At 48.0% G+C, this 16,375-nt stretch overlaps 1 protein-coding gene and 1 long non-coding RNA gene across 3 annotated transcripts in view; one reads left to right on the top strand and one right to left on the bottom strand.

The window, feature by feature from the left end:
- The first annotated feature begins 238 nt into the window (after positions 1 to 238).
- TTPAL (alpha tocopherol transfer protein like) overlaps positions 239 to 16,375 on the top strand; it is a 35,141-nt gene continuing 19,004 nt past the window's right edge. Inside the window, exon 1 of one of the 2 annotated variants that reach the window (XM_019826459.2) lies at positions 239 to 320. The gene's annotated coding sequence lies outside the window, so the exon portion shown is untranslated. Of the gene's footprint in view, positions 321 to 10,864; positions 10,985 to 16,375 lie in introns of those variants that run through there. The other variant, XM_019826458.2, reaches the window with a different exon arrangement.
- Positions 13,095 to 16,095, bottom strand: LOC123384300. Its single transcript, XR_006595146.1, has 3 exons — positions 15,943 to 16,095; positions 15,429 to 15,765; positions 13,095 to 13,517 (listed from the first exon to the last, which is right to left on the bottom strand). It is a non-coding gene; the product is annotated as an uncharacterized LOC123384300 (long non-coding RNA).

Genomic DNA, 16,375 nt, shown 5'->3' with positions numbered 1-16,375 from the left:
TGGAGGGAACAGCAAGTGCAAAGGTCCAGGGGTTAGGAAAAGGGAGAGAGAGTGGCATATCTGGTAAGATGAGGTCGGTATAGGAGTTGGTGGAGGGGTGCTGGAGAGGAGCAGAGTCGCAAGAGACTATGGCCGGGTGACAGAGGACCTAGTAAACCATGTCAAGAAGTTTGAACTTTATCCTGAGGGCAAAGGGAAGCTAGTGAAGGGTTTTAAAGGGAAGAGTGGCACAGTGTGCTTAGTTTGGAAAGGTGGCTCAGCTGCTGCGTGCAAGTTTGGAAAGAGGAGAGACCAGAGAGAAGGCTGGACCGAGACCCCAGGTGAGAGAAGAAGAGGCCTAAACAGATGGGAGAGGGCCAGAGAGAGATGTTTTATCTGCAGTGTGTTGAAAGGACGGGGGGTGTGGATTACAGTGGTAACCTGTGAGTGTGGAACTCCTGGACTTGATGACTCTCTGATTCTCAGATCTTGTGCTCGACACTTCATAATTCTTTGTCACAAATTGCTTGTTGATATCACTATACATTTACAATCCCTGACCTCACACTGCCCTGCATCCCTCCTTTCTGAGCCTGTTTCCCCTGTTGGCAAAGCAGGGGATCATCAACACCTTCCTCGAAGAGCAGCCAGGGGAGTGAGAGCTGGTGTGTGGTCAGCACCTGCATGAAGTAGGCGTTTGGTCCCTGGTAGGTATGTTTGCCCTAAGCGCTTAACATATAGGCATTGTCAGGAAAGAACTGGGTCTTGAGAGCACAAGAGAGATGAGACTTGAAGAAAAGAGGCAAGGAAGAGCTTTGTTTTCATTTGCTCCTAGCTGCTCCTGCTTCCCTGCTTCTGGCTGGGCGTCTGGTTCCTGGAGTTGGTTATTTGCTTCCAGGCACTGACAGGTGTACCGGTGGGCTGTGGGACTCCCCATATCTGTAGCTTGCTGGCCCTCCAAGCTCCTCCTCCTGGTTCCAAACTCTCCCAAGGGCTGCAGACACCAGCCAGCGGTGGCCAAGAAGGACCTGGTCTTCCCTGGGCCGGTCTGAGCCAGGCCAAGTACTCCCTAACTTGCTCCCAACCCAGCCCACCCTCAAGGCCATACTATAGTGTTCCCTTCTTCCTGACTGTTCTGTTGACTCAAACAAGAGCAGGCCTTTGGAGACAGAAACCTCATTTGTCTCCCCAAAACAACAATATGTAGTCTCTGGAACCACACCCAAGGCTTACGTGTGCTCCCGTCTTACAATGTGTTTCTGGCCAGTGGTTCAGCTTCAATTCAGTTTAATCCATAAAACACAGTTGAACAACACAACTGTAGGCAAACCCCACGTTGCTGGCCGGACCCTTGGAGACTCACTCCTTGCCTGGAGGAGGAAATGGGAAACCACACAAGGTTTAGTGAAGGGTTGAGCTTAGACTCCAAAACCAGAGCTCTCCGTCCATTTCTTTACCCACAGTAGGGGTTCCACAAACATCAGTGAAATTAAGTCAAGTTAGAAATTTAAGTGACACACGTCATATACATTTACCAGCTAACATTTGCATTAGTAATTCTAGAAGGTGATAAGAGACCTCAGAGGAAGGTGGCCTCTGGGGAGGTGAGCTGGGTAGGTGGGGTCGGGGGGGGGGGGGGGAGGAAGACCTACTTTTCATTTTATGCCCTTTTGTACCATTTTGAATGTTTTATTTTCATCCGGTGCTCGTAGATCAGAGTCAATCAATCAAACAAACAATCATAATTAAATAAACAACTAAGCGAGCCAGGCTCTTTTGTAACTCCATGCCTTTGTACACGCTGTTCCCTCTGGCTGAAATACCCTTTCCCGGTTTGCTCCACCTGGAGAACTCCTATGCCAGTAACAAGACTGAACTCAGTTGCCCAGTGTCTGGGGCCTGTTGCCATGTCCCCGCGATGGTTATTTTCCATTTGCGCATCACCTCCACACGTCCTCATCTGCCCTGCTCTGTGTTCCAACAGGCACCCATGCCTCCTGGCTTCCCACTGGGTCCCTGGATCCCATCAAAGGGAGGACTCAGTATTAGATTAAAGAGCAGGAGGAGAAAGAAATGGGGGTGTTTACGCTGCCCATCTCGCCCCTGTTTTGCCTTAATCTTAACAGGGACTGCATTTCTCCAAGGTCCCCACTCTTGTCTTGGTCTGGCTTCTACAGTTCCAGCCGTCTCTGGGAGTGCTAACACTGTTCCCTCTCTTGTTCCTTCAAGCCTTAGGGCGATAACAGCTCCCCACTGTTTCTAGTCCCTGGGTGCCTCCATATTCCTTAAAGTTTCCCTCAGCCTGTTCACGCCTCTGTAAATACGTCCTTCATTAAATTTGCTTCAGTAAAGACGGTGCTTCTCTACCTGTAATAACGTTGCCCCTAAGGGGACAGTTGGCAATGTCTGGAGGCACTTTTGGTTGTCATTGCTAGTATGGAGGTAGCATTCTTGGCATCTAGTGGGTGGAGATCAGGGATGGTGCTGAACATCTTACAGTGCACAGGAAGGCCCCCACAAGCAGAGAATTGTTTAGCTCCAATTAATGGCGCGAAGTTGAGAAACCCTGATTTACACCTTTGAGATGCCAACTGCTCCCTGCTTGGAGCCTAAGAGTTCATGGCTGGGGGGTCTGGACACCCGCTGCCCTCCCTACACTGTGATCTACTCATTTACATGCCTGATGTTGGTCTGCTCTTAATGGCAAAGAGATGAAGAGACCCAGGCTTTGTCTTCAAGCTGCCTCCTGTACCGTGGGGAGAGAACCTGGTCAGCTGGGTCCCTCAGCAGATTCGAGTCCTTGAGGGCAGGGTCTCTTTGTCATTCGCCACATAGCCCCAGCGGTAAGAGACATTTGCTGATTGAATCAAATAATCCTTCAACAATGTCTTAAAACAGGCTACAGAAGACAAGGGACTAGACTCAATGACTAAACAGGACCCAGGGAACCTGGGTGGTTTTCTCTGTAACAGAAGTTCCAAGGAAACCACAGTTAGGCAAACATATACAGCATGAATGAATAATGAATGAATGATAGGCCTGGAGACATGGGTGGGTGGGCAGGATAGAAAGCAAGAAGGCAAGAAAGTATCTCATCTCTTAAGTGGGTATCACAGTAGAACCCACCTCCTAAGATGACTGCCAGAATAAAATTAATGGAAAGCACTCAGAGTGTTACTTAGTGCCTGGTGAGCACACACACAAAAAAACCCAGTATCTATCAGCTATCTGGAGGAAGTGATGGAGGAAAGGCTTCAAGGTGGGGGCTGGGGAGGAGCGCCACTAAGAGGGGGCTCCTTTACACCTCTGGGCATCTATAAGATGGGCAAAATACAGGTAAGATTGGTGCTTTGCAGAAACTGTATCATAAGGGAGGCTTCAGGGGTTCCACGACATGTGACCCTAATACTATTTTCAAAATCAAATCTATAGGGGCGCCTGGGTGGCTTAGTTGGTTGAGTGTCCAACTCTTAGTGTCAGCTCAGGTCATGATCTCACGGTTCGTGAGCTCAAGCCTTTCATTGGGCTCCACGCCGACAGTGTGGAATCTGCTTGGAATTCTCTCCCCTTCTCTCTCTGCCCCTCCCCTGCTCACTCTCTCTGTCTCTCTCTCTCTCAAAAGAAATAAACTTAAAAAATTAATAACTAACTTATATTGAATACTTATTATGTGCTCGGTGCTTTCCTAATGACCTTATAAGAATTATCTCATCTACTCTTTGTAAGAACCCAGTGAGAGAAATATTATTAGCATCCCTCTTTGTCCAGTGGCACAGAGAGGTTCTGTAATTGCCTGAGGTCACACAGCTCCTGAATAATAGAGCCATGATTTGATTCCAGGTTGTCTGGGCCCAGAGTACCCATATTTAACCATGACCTCTATTACACATATGACTATATTTTAAAAGAGCTTTTGAGATGAGATAATGGCAATAGTAGTAACGATGGGGAGGAAGATGGAAATATACATCTAAAACACTTTTTTGAAACAGTAATAATGGCAATAAATTTTTTGAGCACTCAGATGTGAATTCCAAAGTTCAACCCAGTGGAGACAACTTATATTCTAACCTGGGCTGCCAGAGCCACTTATTGTGTGGACCTCACAATAACGAGCCACCTCTGCTGAATTACAGCTGGAGTGGAAGACTCGAATATTTACAGGACCAGCTGGGCTATGTTGGTGAGTGAGGTGGGCCTGGGTGTAGTGCAAAAGGGGGTGGTGGGGACTGTGGCAAAATGGGAATGGAATGCACACAGTGACTGGGAGCAGCCATCCCTCAACTCTGGGCACGTGAAACTGAAGGCCCAGTAATGGCAGACCTTCCAAGAGAAGCCAGACATCCACCGTTCACAGCAACAAATTTAGTGAAAACAAAACAGAAGCACTAGGTGCATGAAACAAAACTTATCTATGGGTCAAACCCAGTTCCCTGCCCACTATGCCCCATGTGCTGTTAAAAAAAAGTCACTATTTGAAATTATGGCATATTCATACAATGGGACAGAATACAGCAATGAGAATGAATGAGCCCTAGCCATAAAAAATATGGATGAATCTCACACAAACATAATTCAGACACAAACGAACACCCCCTGTACATTCCAATTCCTTTTTTTTTTTTTTTTAATTAAAAAATGTGTAAGGTTGGGGCACCTGGGTGGCTCAGTTGGTTAAGTATCCGACTTCGGCTCAGGTCATGATCTCACAGCTTGTGAGTTCGAGCCCCACGTCGGGCTCCGTGCTGACAGCTCAGAGCCTGGAGCCTGCTTCGGATTCTGTGTCTCCCTCTCTCTCTGTCCCTCCCCTGCTCGCATGCTCTCTCTCTCTCAAAAATAAATAAACATTAAAAAAATGTTTAATATGTATTTATTTGCGGGGGGGGGGGGGGAGGGGCAGGGAGAGAGGAGAGAAAGAATCCGAAGCAGGCTCCAGGCTCTGAGCTGTCAGCATGGAGCCTGATGCGGGGCTCGAACTCATGAACCGCGGGATCATGACCTGAGCCGAAGTCGGACGCTTAACCGCCTGAGTCACCCAGGCGCTCCTGTACATTCCAATTTCTATAAAGTTCAACAACAGAGCAAATTCATGGAGGCTGTTAGGAGTCAGGACTGTGGTAACTCTTGTCAAGGGTAGTGACCAGCCGAAAGCACAAGCGGGGCTTCTAGGGGGCTGGCCGGGTTCTAGTCCTTCATCTGGGCGCCAGTGACAAGGTGGTGATGGTGCTCTCTTTGTGATGATTATTGAGCTAACGTGGGCTTTGTGCATTTTAAAAACGTGTATTTTTTAAACGACATAAGAATTTCAAAGCACACATGCACACAGATTGTTACCATTTGGAAATACTTGTCTGGATGGAGCAGGATTGCGTTTTGATATGAAGGAAACCAAATGCTGGAATAGTTGGATTTGGGAGGCTGGCTTCCCTGCAGGAGGCGTCTGCTGGCTCTTTGATGGATAAACGCAAATGAAGCAATCGTCAGGTGTGCCCTGTCTTGAAATTAAGGGGTTTAATAAGACGTCTTTGTTTTTCTCAGTGATTGCTTTGTATATCTGTGCTGAGAATCATGTCTGTTTCGTTCGTCTGGTTTACCCAAGTTCTCAGGTGTTTGAAGTTATAAAAATAACTTTGTACACATTTTACATATCAGGCTTTCATGGGAAGCTTAAGGTTCTAAAATGCTGCCTCTCAGAAGCAGGCTCCACAAGGCAGGATGGCTTCGGGGGTGATTCACCCACGGGGATGGGTGGCCCGGGAGTGCCAGCACTTGAGGACGGAGAGAGCACGCAGGAGTCACCGCAGCCATTTCTCCAAGGGCGTGTCTCCGTTTACAAAGGGCCTTTTCATCTTTCGTCATCCCTTCAGCAAACATGTCCAAGTGCCCACTCTGTGCCAGGTTACAGGGTGTAACGTTCATCCAATAATCACAAAGACGGAGCTACCAACAGTGGCAACAGTCGTGAGAGCACGGGCCAGAGACCCTTGCTGGTCTCCGCCCTGCCCCCCAAACCACCCAAACCCGTCCCTTCTCACGATCCCACTTGGCCACCCTGGCCTGGTCTTCACCATCCCCAACTCTGCAGTCGCCACCTCGCTGCTCTCCCTGCCCCACTCGGACCCCTAAATCCATTCCCCACAGTGTTTTTTTTTATAAAAAACAAATCAGAAGACCTCACCTCTACCCTACCCCCAACTCGAGAATTATACCCACGCCGCACAGAGTGACACATCTCCTCCCCACCATTCCTGTGTGGGCCCTGATCACCTCGGCTCTCCTCTCTGCCTCCCTCCAGGCATGCGGATCCTGCCTCAGGGCCTTTGCACTTGCCCTTCCCTCTGCCTGGATTCCTCTTCTCCCCCATCTTCAAACGGCTACTGTTTCTCGTGATTCAAATGTTGCCACAAATGTCACCCACCCCCAAGCAACTGGCAACATAGGAGCCTCTTTGGCTGGGTGTTGTGTACTGCCTGAATTTTGTACTATGTGCCTGTTCAAATAAATTGTTAGTTCAAATCCAAGTGTCTCTTGGAGAGGCTTTTCTGGAAAACAATCTTCCCCGCTAGAATTTTCCCTTATGAAGTACTAATTGCCTTGGCTTTTTTGTTTGTTTTGTTTTGTTCTGTTTTTAGTCTCTTTTTAGTTTATTGTCTATTTCCCCTTCATGAGAACATGGACTTTACCTTGTCTTACCTGCTATCCACTAGAGTCCTGGCCCATAGTAGGTGCTCAATAAATATTTATTGAATAAGTGACCAAAAGAAGGGAGCCTGGGAGGGAAGGAAGGATGCCTGCGACGGTAATGGAGATTTAACCCGACAGAGCTGGGGGTGGGAGGCTTGGGCTTAGCTCCAAGCAAGGGGAACGGTTGGCAGTCGGAGGGCTTCGAGAAGGCTGGGCTGATGGGACTGGAGACGAGAAGGCCAGGGTGTAAGGCAGGCAAGATACCCATTTTACAGATCAGGAATCTGAGACTCAGCAAGGGTAAGAGACTTAACCAAGTCATCCAGTAGGCAAGGGTCTGGGTTTAGAATTCAGGTCCCAACTCAAGGTCAAATAAAACCTCACAGTGATTGAACATGTGTATGTACTAACGTATGAGATGGGTACTATTATCATTTCCTCATTTGACTAATGAAGAAACTGAAGCACAGAGAGATTGAGCAACTTGCCCTAGGCCATCCAGCTTGGCAGTAGCCAAGCCTAAGGCCTTTCCCTGGCTCCCAGTGGTTCCCAGTTTCCACCTCCCAATTCTCCCACAGCCTCCGGCCTCACACAAAGTTCTAGTCTGGACACGGAGGGGCTGTGAGTTTAAACACTGACCCTCTCTGGAGCTTGGGGCAACGCCAGAAACCTTCCAGGACATGGGTTCCCCTAACTCCAAACCAAAAGACAGTGCAACTAGCCCTACCTTCAGGGCTGCTGGGAGAAAAAAAGTGATAAAAAATAATTATAGGACTAGTAAGTGATAAAAATAATTGTAGGGCTCCTGGCAAACAGCCTAAGCTATAGAGATACTGACTAACGATAGCAGGAATTTATGGCCCTGTGGGCCCAGTCTTTTAGAGGCTGGGGTGATAGGAGCCAGGGTCATGAGTGGGGTCATAGGCAGAAAACTCCCAGCAGCCCCTTCCTATCCTAGCAGCCCCGGCAGGGAAGCAGCACTCAAGAGCACAACCTCTGCAGCCAGCACGTCGCAAGCTAGCTGTCAACTCTCCTCTGCCTCAGTTTCTCTAACCCGCAAAAGTGTCCAGCGGCAGCACCTGGCACCCAGGGCTGTGAGGAGCACTAACTGAGGAAACTACTAGAAGGGCACCGATACAGCGCAATTGCTAAGTGATCCTTCTCAGAAAATGCTCCGCATACGCGCACTACACCTGCTTGCGGTTTTAGAGCCTGATTTTTAAATAGACCCAACAAGATATTGTGGGCAGCTTTCCACGTCTGCAAGCTCGTTTCTGAAAGTAAGGTTTTAAGGGCTGAGCAGCTCACTCACTCCAGAGCCCCCTCCTCGCTGCGGATCCACGCTGCGCCCTCTAGAGGCTGTTTATTTTCTGCCTGCGTCTGCCCTAAGAGCTTTCTGCAGATCCCTAAGACAATCCTAAGGCATTGAAACCAGGCCTCACGGACAGCAAGGCACTCAACCGGGGTCGCAAAGCTGGGTCACAAAGTCTAACATTTAGACTCCAGAGGCAGAACTCAAGACTGAGAAGCACTGAGAAATTCAAAAGGGTTTGGAGTCAGGGGGACATGACTTTGAATTCCCGTTCTGCCAGTACTGTCACCTTGGGCCAGCGCTTTAATCTCCAAAACATCAGTTTTCTCATCTGTAAAACGGGACTGCTGATAGCCATCACACAGCGTTGCCACAGAGACTGCTCCAATCTGGCAAATAGCTGCTGTTTCTGGAACGGTAATGCGTGTGGGGCTCCGTGTTAGGTGCTTTTCAGACAGTATTTCATTTAACTAATAAGCACAGGCAAAGCACCTTGCAGGCAAACAGCGATGTTAGCTCTCCTCGAATGAGCATTTCATAAGGGCAGGGGCTATGGCTGTTTTGCTCCCTGTGTGACTTCAAGGTCTAAAACAGTGCCAGGTGCACAGTAGATACTCAACAAAAATTGTTGAATGAATAAAGGACTCGAATGTAGCCGATATCAGTGACGAAAGGGCTCTGTTACTTACTGGGTCGATGTAAAGACTCAAGCCTCTACACCTCTGAACTTCAGTTTTCTCCTGGGTCTAATGGGTACAATGACACTGGCAGCATTTTTTGAGCACCAACTGTGTGCTGGGCCCTGTTCTAAGTGGCTCATATCTCCAAGTGGTAATACCCCTGTTAAACCTTACAACACTCTTTGAGGTACTGTGAGTAGCCCATATTAAAGTTAAACTAGCAGAGGCTCAGGGAGATTGTCACTTGGCTAAGGTCTCATGAATAGAAGAGGTGGAGCTGGAATTCAAATCCCCGAGGCCTCTGATGAACCTGCAGAGTGCACCTGCTGAACACTTCTATAGTGCCTTTCTTTATTATTATTATTTTATTAAAATTTTTTAAGTTTATTTATTTATTTTGAGAAAGAGAGAGAGTAAGCAGGGGATGGGCAGAGAGAGAGGGAGAGAGAGAATCCCAAGCAGGCTCCACGCTGTCAGCACAGAGCCCGATGCAGGGCTCAAATTCATGAACCATGAGATCATGACGAGAGCCCAAACCAAGAGTTGGATGCTTAAACGACCGAGTCACCCAGGTGCCCCTATAGTGCCTTTCTAAGAGTGACCCTTCCTCCCCCAGCAGCAGTAGAAAGAGTAAATACACGGAGGTATATTCGTAGAGGGGAAATACTACACAGTAATGAAAAAGAGTAAATTACCAGTGACTACAACAACGTGAGGGAATCGTACAAGTACGTTGAAAGGAGCCAGCTGCGAAAGATTCTAGAGTTGCCAGATAAAATACAAGATATTCAGGTGAATTTTCATTCCAGGTAAACAATTAATTTTTTTTAGCATAAATATTTCCCAGGGGAAATTCCAACTTAATTGGCATTCTGGATTTTTATGTGCTAAACGTGGCAACTCTAAATATTATATATGTGTGATTCCACTTATACGAAGTTCAAAAGCAAGCAAAAGGAATAAATGGTGATAGAAGTTAGGATAGCAGTTGCCAGGGGCGGAGTAAGTAGAAAGGCTGTAAGAAAAGTTATGTATCAAGGCGCCTGGGTGGCTCAGTTGGTTGAGTGTCCTGCTCTTGATTTCGGCTCAGGTCGTGATCCCACAATTTCTCTCTCTGCCCCTCTCCTGCTCATGCTCTCTTTCAAAATAAATAAATAAACTTAAAACAAAAAAGCTTTTTTAAAAAAACGCAGTATATCTTGATCTGGACGGGAGGTTACCTGTGTATACACACTTGTAACAATTCACCAAGCTGTATACTTAATATTTGTACATTTTACAAGTTTTGTGAATTGTGACTCCTTAAAAAAAAAGTTTAAAAATTTTAAAGAGCAGTATACCCTATTTAAAAAATCTTTAGTAAGAGTATCTGATGGGGTGCTCAAAAGGATAAAATGAGATAATATCTTAGCACGTTTTAGGAGCTCATATTAAGAACTCAATGAATGGAAGCCACTGTTAAAAGTGACAACATTCATGTTATTATCACCCCCTTTTGTGATTTTCTCTATTGCAGATTGATTGGAGTGCCCTCAAGTGTCTACATTTTGTCATAGCACCTCAGTTACTGCAAAGAATACCCTTTACCCAAGTTTGGAGTCTCAATTCTGAAGGGCAGTGCTTTGCTTTTGCTCCACAAAGCAGAAGAAAGTACCCAAATTCACATCAGACCAAGGCTCCCAAGTCCAACTCTAGCCCTGCCCATGGTAGTCCCCTGAAGTTTGTGAGAAGACAGGCAGAAGGGGACGCACAGGGCCCTATATTTCACTGTCGGAGCACAATTGCAAACATCTTGTTCCCAGGAACTCACATGATCATATTTGAAAGCAGCATTGGACGGGCTACACAAGCTTTCATGTCAACAATCACGGCCGCTTCCACGTGGGTGCTTTCAGTGGGTGCTTCCTATGTGCCAGATACCATGCAAGGAAGGAGATATATGTCCATTTCCCCCCTTTTAATCCTTAAAATGACCTGTGAGGCACAGATTGTTTGTAGCCTTTTTTCCTCTTAAGAGTATGCCTTGGGCATCTTTCCATGTCAATAAATATAGCTGTGGCGGTAAGTACTTGATTCAAAGGCTGAGAAACTTAGTCAGCAGCCACTGCCCAGGTAAAGATCAATAATAGTTAACATTTATTGAGTGCTTTATTACACACCAGGCCCTACGCTAATTGTTTAACACGAACTATCTTTCATTTGATCCTAGAGGCAATCTGGAGGTAGCTTCTAGTATTATTCAGATGAGGAATCTGAAGCTCAAAGAAGTAAAGGAACCATCCAAGGTCAGACAGCTGGTGTAAACGGCAGAGCTGGGATTCAAACCCAGGTGGGTCTGATTCTGGTGCTGGGCTCTCCACCGGCATATGGGAAGGACAATACGGGGGAGAACACAAGGGAAGGTCCCAGAGTGGAGAAAGGAGCCACTGACAAATCCTGAAGGCAGAAAGGCAGTGTAGACCGAGGCCAGGGGAGAGGCAATTTCTGAAAAGCCCTACATCACCATGGAAGGGATGGAAGGCTTCCTGGAGGTGATATCATTTCGACTGACTCTGTCTCCAGCCAAGAAAGGAGGGCTTTTAATAACTCCCAGCTCTTGAGTGGTTTCACATCAGACACACATGGCTTCACATACTAATTGTGCCCCTCTCTAGTTGAAACACACACACACACACACACACACACACAATATTGAGGTATCATTGATGTACAATAAACAACTCCTATTTAAACTGCATGATTTGGGCCACCTAGGCGGCTTAGTCGGTTAAGCATCTGACCTCTGATTTTGGCTCAGGTCATGATCCCATGATTCGTGGGTTCGAGCCCCACAATGGGCTCCGTGCTGACAGTGCAGAGCTTGCTTGGGATTCTCTCTGGGTTCTTTCTCTCCCTTTCTCTCTCCCTCTCTTTCTGCCCTCCCTCCCCCTCAAAATAAACATTGAAAAATTGCATGATTTGATGGATTTTGACATACGTACATACCCATGAACCTACCACCACAATCAAGATGATGAATATCTCCATCACCCCGAAAGTTTTCCGGGGCCCCTGTGTAAGCCATCTCCTCCTAACCACACACACCCCACTCCCATCCCCATGCCACCATGGTGACCATGGAGAACTTTCTTTTCACTCTAGATCACTTTAAATTTTCTGCAATTTTATAGAAATGGAATCATACAACGTGTACTCTTTTCATCTGGCTTCCTTCATTGGGCATCATTATTTTGAGATTCACCCAGGTTGTTACACACATCCATAGTTTGTTCCTCCTCATTGCTCTTTTTACTTATTATATGCATATCAGTTCGTTTACCACATTTCCCCGGGGAAGAACACTGTTTTCCCCAGTTTGGGGCCATTACAGATAAAGCTGCTAAGAACATTCAGGTGCACGTCTCTGAGTGACAGATGCTCTTGTTACCGGAGGGCAAGTGCCAGGGAGTGTCATTGCTGAGTCATGTAAGTGTATGTTTAACTTCTTCAGAAGCCGCTGCAAACCATTCTCCAAAGTAGCTGTGCGGTCCTGTGTCCCCACCAGCAGCGTAAAGAGTCTCAGTTGCCAGGGGGAGTCTTCTCCATCTTAGCCATTCTAGCCAGATGCCCTAGTGTTTCTCAACCTGCAGACCCCACTGGTGGCCCCTCGGCCTTTCTGGAGCCCAGTTTCTTCATCTGTAAAATGGAGGGAATCGTAACAGCGTTGAAAGGCAGTCAAGCTGGCATATAGGCAACACAGCACAGGGACTAGCAGACCGTCCGCGTTTCCTAAAAGCTGGCCATTTTATTAGTTGGCCCCCGGCCATCCCATGGTCTGGGGCCTTACCCCAGGACACACCTTCAAACTGGGTGGTAAAAGTTGCCTCCTTTGTATGGAGTCCATGCTCCCAGCCCGGAGAAAAACCAGAGCAGCAGGGAAGGTTCCAGGCACTATGCTGGTGCTGTGCCTGGCTGAGCCTTATAAAGCCTCAAGGTGAGTGGTGGTTTTTTTCTTTTTCTAACTTTACATATGACAAAACTGAGGTGTGGTAACCAGTCGCTGGCCAAGGTCACACAGCACTTAAGTGACTGTGCTGGGATTTGAACCTCGGTCAGTCTGCTTTGGGGGCTAGAAGAATCGCTAATGGCATACCTGACCAGCAAAATGGCCCAGTCGCAAAAGTACCTCCTGAGGCTCAGGGCCGTCTTTAGCCAGGTTCTCTGGAAACAGAGTCTGAGGCAGGGACTGAGTGTGTGTGATTTATTTTTTTTTAATTTTTTTAATGTTTATTTATTTTTGAGAGAGAGAGACAGAGCATGAGCAGGGGAGGGGCAGAGAGAGAAGGAGACACAGAATCTGAAGCAGGCTCTAGGCTCTGAGCTGTTGGCACAGCTCACAAGCAGCAAGATCATGACCCGAGCTAAGTCGGACACTTAACCGACTGAGCCACTCAGACACCCCAAGTACATGTGATTTATTAATGGGGGAAACTGTACGAGAAGGAGGAACGCAGGCTAGGAAGGAACCGAGCAAAGTCGTGCTCTCACATAAAGTCCTGTGAGGGGGCTGGCCTGTTGTATGTCTGGACGTCTGTCCGTTGGCTGTGAACCACTCTGTGGGTGAGGAGGGTAACCTGTTGGGTGAGGTGACTTCTGAGGTCATAGTGCTCAGGAGGAGACACAGTAAGGCATTAGACACCAACAACTGGAGCATCTAGGAGGATGGGTGTGCTGGCCCCATAGAGGAAGGGCTCCAGAGGTTCCCAGAGGTACCCACACACTTCTAATGAGCCAAACTCCAGAGCGTTCGGGAACATTCACTTCCAGGCTTGTTTTGGAGAACTGCCCACCTTGCTGTAAGCAGCATGTTGAACAAACCCGACCTGTGACATAATCAAAACACACCTTTATTTTTGTCTCCCAGTGTCCCTTTTAAGATTAATTCAGTGAAGTGACATTTTCTTTGCCACTAGGTGACAATTCATCCCCCGTTACTTTTCTGCTCATTCCCAAGACACAGACAATTCTATAATCACTTTAGGTCACAAACACAGTAGTGATTTAGAAATTAGAATGTCCGGTAAAGCCACAAATCAAAACTCCCAGCTTGATTTGGGGTTAAAGCTTCTCCCCTCAGCCAGCTTGACCCTTCTTCGGTCTGGCAGCCTACCCACAGCCTACCCACAGCAGGGAAGGTGGCTCCTCTCTTTCTCATCCCCTTCCCCACAGGTGGGGCTGAGGGGGCTGGGGAGAGAAGGGGAGGGGAGAGGATGGCTCTCACTTGACCTGCCACCATCTTGGCTGGCTTTGAGCTCTCTGGTTCTAAGAGACATTTTAAGCTGCCCCTTTTCTGTCATGGGATGCTGTTGTGGGCTCATGGGGATGGCCCAATGCTACAGCCCCTTCTCACCCTTGACCTTGATGGATGCACCTCTCTTCCTAGGGGTCCCTAGCAACTCCTTTCTCAGCCCTAGGAACCTGACATCCAACCCTAGCTTTTTGGTGCTACTACTTCTCTGTGCTTCCACAAGGCCCTAGGAGACAGGACCCAAGCTGACCCTGTGCTCATGCTGGTCCATGAGGAATACTTGGAGAACCTGGAAGCATGGGCTGACCTCAGCACCTCCACACTCTCCAGCTCCTTCACCAGTGCAGCTGGGCAGCCCATTTCTCCCAAACTCTAGATGTCCCTGCCCACATCAGACCCCTGGGTCCCCACACAGGGGCCACATATTAAGCTCTTCAAATTGTACCCCCCTCAAGAGCCCCCACCACTCAATTCCACTCTTCTAAGAAGATGGCCACCAAAGGGTTGTTGCCCTCTCTCCCTGCCACAGGAGAACCATGGGTGGATGTCGGGGCAATAATACATATCAGGGCTTTAAGTGGTCATGGCCAAATTTAGCGGTTGTGGGCTTTGGACTGTACTCTTGAAAAGTTATCGATGGCTGTCACAACAGAGCATTTGAGCTACAGTGTACAAGTTACATCCACCTCCCTGGGCCTCTGTTTTCTCCTATCTTCATGAAGGTGACAATACCTACCCACAGTGTTGTTATGGGGACTGAGTGACATAGTTAATTTATAGTGTTGCCAGTATTAGGGGCACCTGGGTGGCTCAATCTGTTAAGCTTCTGACTCCGGCTCAGGCCATGATCTCATGGTTCGTGGGTTCGAGCCCTGCATCGGGCTCTGTGCTGATGGCTCAGAGTCTGGAGCCTGTGGATTCTCTCTCCCTTTCTCTGCCCCTCCCCTACTCATGCTCTCTCTCTCTCTCTCTCTCTCTCTCTCTCTCAAAAATAAAAACATAAAAAAAATTTATAGTGTTGACAGAACTGACTTTCTAGGATCTCACAGTCACAGACCTCCAACTCCGTCTCTGAGTGACTGCTGACAAGTGATTTTCCTCTCTTGGCCTCAGTTTTCCCACCTGTCCAATGGTACTCATAAGAGCCCCTGTGTGATAGCATCTCCACAAAGTTGGTGGAGTGAATATATATAAAGTGCATAGCACAGTGCCTGGCATTTGGTAAGGACTCAGTACCGCTGGACGTTAATAATACAGTGGAGGGTGGACCGGGTGGACTCTTAAGCCGGTACTTGTGGGGCAGGGGATATGGAGTCTCCATTCTTGCTGGTCCCCTACCATTCCAGGCCCTGTTTTGGAAATGCTTCAGCCCAGCTGGGATCTGGGGCCCCTGGGAACAGATAGGACTGCCCGTACCTCCAAGCAGTCATGCTGACTCAGATTTAAAAATCAATGTGTGACCAGAAAAACACAGCTGGGCTCTCACCTCTTGTGGGAAATCTGCACAGCCAGCTGCACGCATGTCTTTATCTCAAGCTCAGAGAGGTGGCCAGCCCTATTCTGGGCCCTGATTCCAAGATTTGTGAGCAAAAAGCCTTGCACACAGAGTAACAGAAGTCTCTGTCTCCTTGAGGCATGCCAGGCCTATGGGTCACAAGCTTCGCATGACCTCGTGGTTGGGGTCAGGCATGTCTGGTGCTTGCCAAGCCCTTGACTTCTCCCAGCCCTGGTCTGGACACTTCTCAAGCCAAGTCAGGCTCTGGACGGCTGGTTGGGCAACCCATGACCTCAGACTGGGTCAGATCCATCAGATCCATCAGCATCTGTTGAAGAGTATGGAACATTTTGTTCTTTAGAATCCCAAGGGCCAAAGAGTATGAACCCTCCCCATCCACAATTTATGCCCCCCCCCCCCCCCCCGGCCAACTACCATTTACTCTGGGCAAGTTCCTTTGGCTGAGTCCAATTTTCCCACCTGTCAAATGCAAACCAACAAGTACCTTTGCCTGCCAGGGTTGTTGTGAGATTCAGGTAATGAGTGTCAGGGGGTGGCACACACTGGCAGGCACTTGATGGGGGAAGTTATTCGGGCAAACAGGGACGCTGGACCAGTATGTTATATATGCGGGGTTGGTGGCGGTGGGGCGGGGAGGGGGGGGCGGAGCATGGACTATGGAGGCAGAGTTCCTGGGTTCAAAACGAGGCTGCTGCACCACCTTCTGCATGACCACAGGTGACTTCTCTGAGTCTCCATTTCTTCTCTGTAAAATGGGAATAAAAATAATAGGGTTATGAGGATGCAGTTAGATGAGATGTACTGGGAACAGTGCCTGGAATGTAATAATCACTTAATAAGCATTAACTACTTTTGATGAGTCAGACATGTTGGTAATGGTGCTGAAATCACACTAGTAAGGCTGTTTGACAGGATTA

Source organism: Felis catus, chromosome A3 (genome assembly GCF_018350175.1).
Source record: "Felis catus isolate Fca126 chromosome A3, F.catus_Fca126_mat1.0, whole genome shotgun sequence".
NCBI classification, from domain to species: domain Eukaryota; kingdom Metazoa; phylum Chordata; class Mammalia; order Carnivora; family Felidae; genus Felis; species Felis catus.
This window is presented reverse-complemented; position numbering and strand designations above follow the sequence as displayed.